This window comes from Typopeltis vanoorti, chromosome 4 (assembly GCF_054136105.1).
Source record: "Typopeltis vanoorti isolate ZY-2024b chromosome 4, IOZ_Tvanoo_1.0, whole genome shotgun sequence".
Classification (NCBI taxonomy): Eukaryota; Metazoa; Arthropoda; class Arachnida; order Uropygi; family Thelyphonidae; genus Typopeltis; species Typopeltis vanoorti.
This window is the reverse complement of record NC_143552.1, coordinates 147268851-147281033: the sequence shown is the minus strand read 5'-3', so window position 1 is coordinate 147281033 and position 12183 is coordinate 147268851. Positions and strand designations below refer to the sequence as shown.

General features: G+C 35.5%; 1 long non-coding RNA gene across 1 annotated transcript; it reads right to left on the bottom strand.

The window, feature by feature from the left end:
• Positions 1-3311: 3311 nt before the first annotated feature.
• Positions 3312-8314, bottom strand: LOC150107736 (uncharacterized). Its single transcript, XR_016548218.1, has 2 exons — positions 8055-8314; positions 3312-3705 (listed from the first exon to the last, which is right to left on the bottom strand). It is a non-coding gene; the product is annotated as an uncharacterized LOC150107736 (long non-coding RNA).
• Positions 8315-12183: the final 3869 nt, after the last annotated feature.

Sequence of the window (12183 nt, the reverse complement as noted above, 5' to 3'; positions counted from 1 at the left end):
CCCCTTACTATGAATTATCCCGTGTTGCACTACTCGATGGACTATGAGTAGACCTGGTGTTGCACTCTCCAGGTATTTGCTTACGCTTGGACTCGCCGAACTTTATATAGTTTCTATATCCGGCATGAAACTCTTTGAGTTTCTTATTCGCCGATTTGAAGCCTTTGGCTGTTCATATATTTAGTAATTTATTAGGACACCTTCTTGACAATTCTTTTTGTAGGGTATGTAAGCTCTGTTCGCTACAAACTTGGTATTATCTAGGTCTAGCTACTCACTGATGAGACCCCAATTAGTGTTGAAACCGGTGCGGGTTAGGCGTGGGTTCTGAGAGGCTCTGCTTGGAGATAGGTTTTTGCCTGTCTCTGAGTAGAGCCACCGCTGAGATTATGGCTCTGCTTGGTGGTGGGGTGAGCCTGCCACTGGGTAGAGCCAATGCTGAGAAGTTCTTCTCGGTGACGGGGAGAGCCTGTCATTGAGTGGAACAACGCTGAGTTAGGCGATCTTTCGGGATCGTCTTATTTTTAGAGCCCGCTTCACCAATGCATACGGTTGAAAACGGTGGGGGGGGGGCTCTGAGAGGCTCTGCTTGGGGATAGGTTTTTGCCTGTCTCTGAGTAGAACCACCGCTGAGATTATGGCTCTGCTTGGTGGTGGTGTGAGCCTGCCACTGGGTAGAGCCAATGCTGAGAAGTTCTTCTCGGTGACGGGGTGAGCGTGTCATTGAGTGTAACAACGCTGAGTTAGGCGATCTTTTGGGATTGTATTATTTTTAGAGACCACTTCACCTATACATAAGGTTGAAACCAGTCTGGGTAGTGACCTCTCATAATCTAGAACAGTAATACAGCTCTTAGGAGCTTCACATGATTGGAAAATACCAAGAACAGTGATCCGAGCTTGTTCCACCCTACTATGAGTTGCCCCGTGTTGCACTATCCAATTATTTGCTTACGCTTGGACTCGCCGAACTTTATATAGTTTCTATATTCGGCATGAAACTCTTTGAGTTTCTTATTCGGCTGTGAAACAATATGGGATGTAATATCCCTTAATTTAAATAATGTTACGTCGCCGAAATGAAGTCTTTGGCTCTTCATATATTTAGTTACAAAGATTACATCCGATTATGGCATTTAGATTCTGAAGGCAGATTGTGAGTATGTGGATTGCAGACTCTGCTTTAATAGGAGATAGAGGGATGATATGATATGATACAGGTCTATAAACTTTTGAATGTGTGTTATAGCTTTTCAGCTGATGAAGTTTTTCGTTATGTTGAAGGCGGGAGAGAACACGGTGGCATCCATGGAAGTTAATGTTGCTCACAGTCAACAAAGGGGTATGATCTTGGTTTTTCTCAAAGAGAGCAGTGAGTGAGTGGAATAATTTGCCCTTACGGGGTAGTGAGTGCATCTAGTGTAAATGAATTTAATGGAAGGTATGATAGCTGGTTTGGGTGATTTATATCTTCCCTCGATGAGTCCTTGACTCCCTGGAGGTCTCAGATAATAATAGTAGTAATAATAATAATAATAATAATAATAATAATAATAATAATAATAATAATAATAATAATAAAGAATTTAAATGCAGTTATTTTAACTAACCTTATCCAAAGAATAGAGAATATATTCACTTTAATGTGTCATACTCTAAGATTGAAGAAAAAGTCTCACAACTTCCAAAATACGAGTACAGCGAACATAGCGAACTATTTGAAGTATTTACAGAACCATCGTCAATTGGCATAAGTCAATGTCTTTCATATTATTAGAAGTCGATGAAAATAAGCGAATACAATCCACTTCCAACTCCCTATTTCCTACGAAGATAGCGCCTTACCACAAGACGCAAGCGTTCAGCCACCGTGCGCATCACTTGTTGGACTTATTCCTGAATTATGACATCAAAGTGCTAATTAGATCTATCGGTCTCAAGGTTGTTTACTGCGTTCAAAAATCATTCATAGCACAAAGATCTTGAAGTGTAGGAGGTCATCATCTCAACAATCATTCTTCTTGATTCCTATGAAATTCGTGAAAAATTACGAATGAAAAATTGAAATTCCCGGGAAGACATTGCGAATCACTGATCAAGAAATTATATGCCATATTTTTCGATAGATAACGCTATCGAAACGTTATTTCAGCAATGTAAATAAATTCGAAAACTCCAACCTTATTTCAAAGCCGAATATACATGGAAATTGAAAGTTTCGAAAAATTTAAAAACTTTAAAATGTCTACATACATTCGACTTTGAAATAAGATTGGGCCTTTAAAATCGTCATTTTCTAATATATCATTATCATTTTTTAAGATAATTTCATAAGATGAAGTTTTTTTAAAAAAGTCGAAGTCTTTGTGATAACTTAAATTAAAGAATTAAAATTTCAGATAACCTGAATAATTCACGTTCTTATTTTTAGAGGTAGGCTATATTACTTTACATACTATTTCAAAAAAGAATTGCGATAAATATCTGCATCATGAATCAGTTTGCTTAATGAAGCAAAAAAAATGTTGCAATATATATATTCACACACACACACACACACACACAATGGCAAACATGACATGTCATATTCTTTTAAGAATCTTTGGCATCGCATCAAACCAGATTACGGACATGAATAATTCAGACACACTTAAAGAAAAATAACCGCTCTTCGGGTTGTTTACATACCAATTCCTGTCGACAGTTTCGTTCACAGCAACTTTCTCCCAACCCAAAGATTGAAAATGATAGATAGCGCATTTCCTGTGTGGGTTTATTGGCCGATAATGATATCATTCTGTCATATTTAACATAAAATACTTTCTCAGTAGACCATTTCCCTCATTATGATCAGTAAGGGAGACGAATCTGAGTGTTCTTTCACCTGCATGGGTCGGTGTGTTTCTGCATCGATTTTTCTTTCTTTAGTTAGGCAGCATGTAAGATTACAGCTCTTTTCCTGACAGTTATTCACAACGCGTTTTGAATTATGATAAATTGTGTTTCAAGTATGTCACCGGGATACATAATTCTCCCAGCCTGGGTGATTCTCCTTCACTCAGCAATTTTCCAGACTTAGAAGATGAATTGTTCTTTATAGTGTGTATGACGATAATGCCTAACACGAGCCAAAGGCACTCCGGTGTCTGCCGTTTGCAATAAATCATTAGTAGCGGCATTTTTCGGAATGATGTATCGTTCTAGAAATAAGATGCGTAGTCGTGAGTGAAGTATGTGGGAAATCATTTAAGCTGAGATTTCGCTGTTAACCGATAGATAGCTGGTTATGGATTTGAACTGAAAGAAGTATGGAATCAACTACCGATTATTATAATTTATGTACATAATACAGAGGTTAGACTTACGTTAACAATATTTCACAGAAAGCATTACTTTTACAAATTAACACGCTCAAATGAACATAAAGCAATTTAATTGCTTTTGACATAGGAATTTAATTATCGTTTTTTTATAAAAACATCAATCTTTCTCAGGACAATTTTTTTCGCCAAAGTATTCACATTGCATGCATAGTTTAAAACAATCCACACCTATGTAGGCAAGAAATTCATTCTCTTCTTTATTATTAGATGCTGGAGAGGAGAACTAATGCTTCTTAGGGGGATGACCTTTAAGACAGCTTCTTAAAGGTCATCCCCCTAACAGAGATGGATCCACGATAAAGTTTATTGCATCATCCGAAATCTAAAAAAAAAAAAATATATTCTAATTCATTATCTTGTACGAAGAAAATCTTAATATATATAATTTAAATCTTGAATATCTATTATCAATAAGGCAACAATGATGTTGATCAATCCTTTTTTTATGTTTCAGTGCAATCCTTACTGAGAACAGGCTAACAAAATTATTCATTCTCATACAAAGGTCGCAGATATTATTTTTTTTTAGAAAATCAGGTTTTTCATCCGGAAAATAGGTAAATATTTCAGAAGAACAAACGTGATTTATAAAACACACACAGGGTTCTTATTCTTGTTGCTTTGTCCATAATTTCAAACTAACCATTAACAAATGGCAACATAATTGGTCTGTATAAAGGTCTTTGTCTATGCAACTGCTGAAATGGTGGAGTAAGCATGCTACTATAATCTAATGACAACGCTTTTAGGTCAAATATTACGTTCTACACATGGGAAGAAATGAAATCCTTTTTAAAATTCTAAAACCTTTAAATAATTACCAATTAAAATTATAAAAAAAGATATATATCTAAATTTTAATTCAAGCATATTATTTAGTTGAATAACTTTATCACACTTTTGTCTCACTGCCTTGAAAAAGGTCGGACCAGTAGTTTTGTTTAGTTGAGGGCAGGGTATTCAAAAAGTAAATCTAACATTGAAATAAAGGCAAAGTTATGCTGTCAATACGTTTTAACAGTATCGCTTTCAAAATTTAGCAAATTAATTGTGAATAGTATTATTTTAGTAAACATATTATCTGATTCCAATGAGGAGAGAAAAAAGCAAATGGTATTATTTTATGATGATATTTTATTATTTAAATATTTTTAGTGGGTCATAAAGCAAGATAAAATAAAAATAATGAAAAAAAAGGATGATATGCATTTCAAAAGTATTAAGGAAATATTTCTTGGTTAATAGTATGCACTATAGTAAAGATGGCACGAATCCAATACTTCATATATTAATTTTATTATTTCTTTTTTCTGTTGCAATGCACATATTCCGATATCAGCTTCGAATTTTACTATCGCGTCAGGAATTTTAGATACAAGTTTATTTAACTATCCATAAATTCCTTGATTCATCCGTGTGGAAAAAAGAACTTCATATGTTCATAGGACGGTTTAGAACATTGTGCATATATTTTTAAATGTGACCATTTCAATGAAGACTTAAGAGATACAAAAAAAAGGCTGCAGAGAAAGCTAGTCGTTTAAATACCAACTGTACTGAAAGAGAAAACAAACACTGTAATTGCAACCAAAATAATGAAAGGAAAACAATATGTTCGTGTATGAAAACATCTCATCCACCATTGAATGCATTACTGATTATAATATTACGTTTATTATATTATCATAATCCATATCAACAGGATCCTGTTCTTCAGTTTCACCAACTACTCGAGCCAAAAAAAAATTATGACAATAATTCATCAAAACTGTTTAGGTGGGAGGTAAAATTTTATCCATATCCTACTAACTGGTGGTGATGTGAACGAAAATGTATGATGTTTGGTCTAGAGAGCAAGGTTTCTGGATTATCTTAGTTGTCCATCCACGGTGCTAATACTAATGTATTATAGGGTAACAGTATTTCTTGGGTGGGATGAAAAAGTAAAACCTTTCACAACAATTCATTTAATCTCAATGGAAATAATTGATTATTAAATTATAGTTATCAAAGCAGTACGATAAACATCAAAGTTGTATGAACAAATGAAGTTGGTATCTAACTTAAGGAACCCAAATTTGTTTATTTAGAAACTAAAGCTGAAGGTTGACTTTAAATCAATTCGAAAAATGATTCTTCAATCTTAGTGATACAAGATGCATTCAAAGATACTTAAGAAAATATGGTACGCTTAGTTTGGTGCCATCATATACAAGTCCAATCTGTAGTAATTATGTGGTGATTGAAGAATCTTACATAACGTATAACGCAGCCAACATAATAGCTTGAGAAATTGGAAAAATCTGCTTCTAGAAAAATGACATAAACCTTTAGCCACTAATCGATTAATAAAGAGCCTCCGTAGTTCAGTCGGTTTCAACGATGCTCTTTAGTTGGAGAGACCTAGGTTCAACTCTCGTCTGGGAAGCGAAGAACAATTTTTTCAAATGTAGACGAGTTATCCGATCTTGTACGAAGGGTCAAGTGGTCTGCATGCAAGAAATTCCAGGTTTTCATCTCTCAAAGTGACCAGGAAAACGCAGGCAATTTACTCAGGAATTATATATAAACCAAGTATAAAATTTATTGGTATTTTTAACATATATAGCAATGGAAATTTTTAATCATTAAAATATCAGATCCATTTTCTGCATAAAATATTAAGTATTTTGAAGTATTCTTATATTCTTGCTTTTCTTGAAAAAGTAGAATAATAAAGTACACACAAATGATAAAGTGCGGGATAAAAGACACATGTTTAAAGAATATATGACTGTTTCAGTTTTAGTGTTAGTAAGTGCTGTGTTAACTATATGGATAACGTTACATTAGCTTTTCATTTTTGATAATCTGACCTTTCCTTAAAAAAGAAGGTTTAATAGTTTTCCCAAGGCTGTGAGTCAGTGGTATGTGATATTCCTAAAGCGTAACTGAACTTTGCCCTATATGTTAAGGCATCTCTTATGAGTGGAAAACACTCTTGCATTTTCCTATAGTCCTTATCACTATATAATGCAAATATATATATATATATATATATATATATATATATATATATATATATATATATATATATATATATATATATATATATATATATATATATATATATATATATATATATATATATATATTATCATCATTATTATACACTATTATAGCAATAGACACGAGCGTACATCTCCCTCCTGTTATCTTATGGTGAAGACCATACTGGCTCCGAAGGAGATTTTAACATAAGGTAGCATAGCACTGGCCTATCAATTTTTGACATTGATAAAAGACTGCATCAGTCAAGTTTAGCAGGCATTGTTGTTATCTGAAAGATGACTTAGTTGACATCAACGATGCCATTTGGCTGGAAGGACATAGTTTCTAATCCCCGTCTAGAAGTTTCTAAGGGTTTTTCAAATGAAAGCGAGTTAGATTTTTTATTATCATTATACTTATTACAGGAAACCTGTAGTTTACTATTAAACATTTGTACTTTGGATGGCCTAAGAATTGTTTTCGCATTTTTGTTAATCTTATAGATACGATCCTGTCCATATACAGTGTCTGAAAGAACGAACTCCAACGCACTGACAGTTTTATGGAACAAACATGTCTATTTTACAACATGACCCATGCAGCTATTATTAAGAAATAGCCTAAGGAAGATGATTATGCGCAAAATCTTGACTAGCCTGGCCTGCGCGGTCTAGATAAAAACACACCTTTTGGGTGAAATCGAATGTTCGATGATACTAACCAGTGCTTCGTACAATGCCACTTAAACTAGTGAAGTATTGGTCTGATCCCTAGTCGACTGACGTCACACATACTACCCGAAGGGCGAAATTGTCACTTGGATCAATAAAGGGTCTACACGCTATCGAGGCGTATGTATTGTAGGTTATTTTGAAATATAGTACTTTCTCAAGTACTATATTTCATTAACTAACATATTATCTATTATGATTATTATAATGATAATCCAAATTGTCAGAAAATTTGAGACAATAATACTTGTCTCTGTCGACTTTGATTACGACTCTTTGTCGTGATGCGCACACACACACACACACACACACACACACACACACACACACACACACACACACACACACACACACACACACACACACACACACACACACACACACACACACACACACACACACACACACACACACAAAAGCCATCCTTCATCCTTATACAGCTAATAATCTTCACACTACACGTTACATACTAGGATTAATTGCATCAACACAAACGTCTACTCAGGTGTTGCTATTATGTTTCTTACTAATCAATGGTTTTCTGATGAAGTATTTAAATATAGCAGCTTTCTTTTCTTTTCTTTTTTTTTTTTGTTCATACATGAAGAAATCAGCCTTACTCTTCTTTCAGTATATTTTTTTCTTAATAAGATCCCAAATATAAAAGAGAATTTGTTGTTGTTATTATTATTATTATTATTATTATTATTATTATTATTATTATTATTATTATTATTATTATTATTATTATTATTATATTTTTATAAGTTACTATCTAGTAGTATACAGTTAAAAACTTTATAACTATGATTTTTTTCTCCGCGGTATGCAATATATTATGAATTCAGTGTAACCATATCAACCACAGAATTTTACATATTTTACAAGAAATCGCTGAAGTTTGGCTTACCATTTGTAAGTGAATTAAAAATGCAGAAACACACTTTTCAAGCAGTCGATATCAACACACGCACAGATCATTTGGTTTGTCATACATAAGAAGAAATTAGAGACAGACCTCCAGCTAACGAATTCAACTTAATACGGCGCCATCAGTACTAGGAAGCAAATCAATTTTATAATTATTGATTTCGTGCCTTATCAAATTACCAACTGAATCTTAAAACAGCATGTCTTTTGCCTTTCACGGAGTATAAACACACTGAGTTCTCATAGCAACACAAATGTTTTACTCTGCAAAGAAGTAAAACAAACTACAGCAATTTTGAAACTAGCAGCCATTCATTTATATGGCGGCGAGACTGCCATCTAGTGGACAGTAGCTAGTCTGTACGTATTAGCGTAGTTCTACTGAGTTTCCCATCGTTCGTGAAAATCAGCTTTGTGTCTTTATATTGTGAAATCAGCTAAAATAAGTTACAGTGAATTTCTTATGAACTTTATAAATGTGTAGGAATATGTAGCTTTTATTATTTGAAATTACTCGCAACAATTATGATTCCGGAAAAAAAATTGCCAGGTCGGACGTCTTTATGATTCGTTGTACATGTGCCGCTTACTTCATGGGTGTGTGTGTGGGGGGGGGGGGGTACATAGAAATAGGCAGGGGAGAAGACGGAGGGAAGGGTGCATAGAAATTGGAAAATGACGGGAGTCGATGAGTCATGCTGTTTTAAGATTCAGTTGGTAATTTGATAAGGCACGAAATCAATCCATTATTACATCAGAAAATGAAATAAATTCTGAAAACTATATATTATATTATTTACCGTAAGTGATAAACAGAGGATCACAAATTCAACGCTTTTAACAATTCCTGCATAATTTTTCTTTTCTACCGCTTAGTGATGGAGAAGAGTGGGGGGCGGGATTATCCGATCAATAGAAATAGAAAATAGAGAAAATAAGCATGTTGTGAAAAATTTATTTCACAACATGCTTATTTGCTTTTCCAGAGATAAAGAAAGATGGAAAAAGGGATAAAAGATATGCTCTTCACTGAATATGAAGTAGTTTCGAAGTTTTCCTTCAAGTTCAAATTCACCGATCAATGATCCCTACTCAACGATCACAGTTTCAAAAGGTCGACAATTAATAATTGTTGTCTCTTCTGTATGGACTAAATTCCAGTAGTCTTCTTGGCTGTGTGCGTAGTTACAGATGCTAGAGGCAGTATTCAGAGCATAGATGATCATCGCATTGTTAGCAGGACAGGTTAGATGTTCCAAGGTACCTGAAACTTCGCAGAATAGACACAAATCCGTTTCTCTGAGCTGAAATTTGTAAAGCTTAGAAGGAGTTGGCAGGATTTTATGCGATAGTCTCCATTGTATGTGGGAATCTAGTTTGGCACACTTCGATTTACATGGAAGATCCCACTGAAAACTGGGTGGTATGTGCAGCATTGTAGATGAGAGGGTTAAGGATGAATATACGAAGAGTGAAGTTGGAGGCACTGACATGAGGAAGTGGTATATTTTCTTGTAGTTGAAGGGAGGAATTGGAAGTGAGGCTTCAGATGATAGAAGATGAAAGATCGGCAACGCGCAGTTTCTAGAAGGAATACGGATTCCCTGAGGTGTAGCGATATCTGAATAGGTTTTTATAATAGCAGCTTGCATCTCTTGATATTGCTTTTCAGTTTTTGGATTTTTGAGTGATAGGCATACGAATGTTTTCCACTTTAGGGTCTGGGTCAGGATGTCCCCCTATAATTCTTATGCTGCCCAGTTTCATGTACGGAAAAACAAGGGTTGGCCAGTTTCGAGGCTTGTTATGTTTCTGTTCGAAAATACAGGTTCTGTAAGGACAGTTGACTCTGTTGATCCTGTCCGTGTGTGATGAAGTTCTGTGTTTTTCCACCGCTTTAGAGCATCTCTGTAAAAATGAGGTAGAATTGGAGGTGATGATGATGATGAGGGAGAACTGGCTGTTCGGTGGATTGTGGAAAGTGTAATTCCTCTGGTGGATGATTTCATGATGTAATCGAAGGTGGTTACAAATATGATTGGACTGAAGTGTCTTTAGGAGAAAGATTATCCTGGAAGATCTAATCTTGCTTTCAAGGGAAATCAGGCCTTGATCTCCCTTACTGAGCAGCTTTCGGAGTTTAGAGTATGTTGTTCAGTTAGTATTGTTCCAGAAGTAACGTTTGATTTATTGTCATTTGAATGTGATGGAGAAAGTCTTCAGGGGATGTGAGTACTTTGAAGGTATGTCATAACACACTCGCAGCCATCTGGTTAACTATTAGTACTTTTCCTCTAAGTGAAGACATTAAACGAATGCTGTTCCGTTTTCCTAACACCTGTTTAAATCGGTTGTGCAGCTGTGTCCAGTTCATGTTGTTATATATTTTGATGTTGCCAAGGTGTACGCCTAATTATGTTTGTCCTTCATTTGAACAGGTACATTCGATCGGAGAATCAGTTCTAGCCTTCCATCTGCCTGAGCACGAGCCAATTGTTTTTGCAGAGTTTAATTTGGCCTCTGAGCTTGTGATATAGTCTGTGTGCTTCCTCGGTTACTGTCAATTCTTCTTTATTTCGGATTATTATTGTGACGTCATCGACATATGTTGGTAAGGTTATTTTTAGATGTGATTTTATTATGCTGATTCGTTTGAAGATGATGGTGTCGTGTACTCTTTTTAAAAAGGGTTCTGAGGCCAGTGCGTATAATTTTCCAGAAAGAGAACATCCTTGCTTGATCCCTCGAGAGTATGGCAAAGTGCGAGTGAGCCTGTTGTTGATTTTTAAACAGAAGAGTGCATCTCTGTATAGCAATTGCACTGTTCCAATAATGAGAGGACCATAGCCGAATGCCTTTACGACCTCATAAAAGTACTTGTGCTCTACTCTGTTGAAAGCCTTCTCCTGATCAAGGCTGACCAGAGTCAGGTTTTCATTTTGACTGTTTGCAATGTGATGAGATCTCTTATTAAATGGAGGTTATTATGCATTGATCTTCCTGGAATAGAATAGGTTTGATGTTGCCCAATAACGTCACACAATGTTGGCTTTATTCGGTTTTCTATTACTTTGGAAATGATTTTGCAATCGGTGTTGATCAGTGAGATAGGACGCCAGTTTCGGATGTCCGTGTGGACATCCGAAACTGGTACCGTCTGGTACCGACACCACTGATACCAAAGAAGGGCATCAGTGGTGCTACTGAGGTCGTGACGGATTGTTGGAGCCCATTGATGTAGGCTTCTTGCAGTGGTTTAAAAAGTTGTCCAACTTGATTCCAGAAGACTTGGAAAAACTCTGTTGTGAGACCATCAAGGCCAGGAGATTTGTTCTTTGGCAAAGATGTGCATGTAGTTTTCAGTTCATCTAGAGTGATTGGGTTTTCTACTTGATTCCGATCTGTTGCAGAGATTCTTTTTGTTTCTTTCAGTATTTAGTGAATGGCGTGAAGGGATGTTTCTCTAGAGCTGTATGGATTCTTGTAGTGTTGTGGGATTTCAGAAGTGATTTTACTTGGATCTTCTGTGATGCTGCCATCTTGAAATCTAATTAGCGGAGATATAGTTTGCTGCCTTGCATTTTTTTCCCAAAGAGAAGAAATATTTTGTAGTGGCATCTGAAAGATTTTTTGTATATGCCTAGAACTAAGTAGGGCACCTTTTGCTGATAATTCTGAGTGTCTTTGCATGGCTTGCAGTGATGAATTATATTTAGAGCTTTCTTCTGGGTTGAAGTTGTTGGAATCTAATTTTCCTCTGTTGATGTTTCTGGTGACTGTAGATCTGCTAAAGGATTTTATTTGTGATTTAAAACTGGGAGCCACCATGTTTTCATTGTTCTGTATTTCCTTTCATGTGACTTGGTTAGTTATTAAAACCTAAGTGTTTGTTATGTATTCTGATTCTTTCAGAAAGATATTGTGGAAGATCCAATAGACACATCCTGATTTGGATGCTTCCCACGATAATGAAAGTTGCAGATTGATGAAGCAATGATCTGAAATGTAAGAAGGAATGTGTGAGATGTTTCTAACTACAGGAACAGTGTATTCAGAAATGTAGTATCTGTCCAGTCGTGCTTGGTAGAGTGGCCTATTAGTTGCTGTGA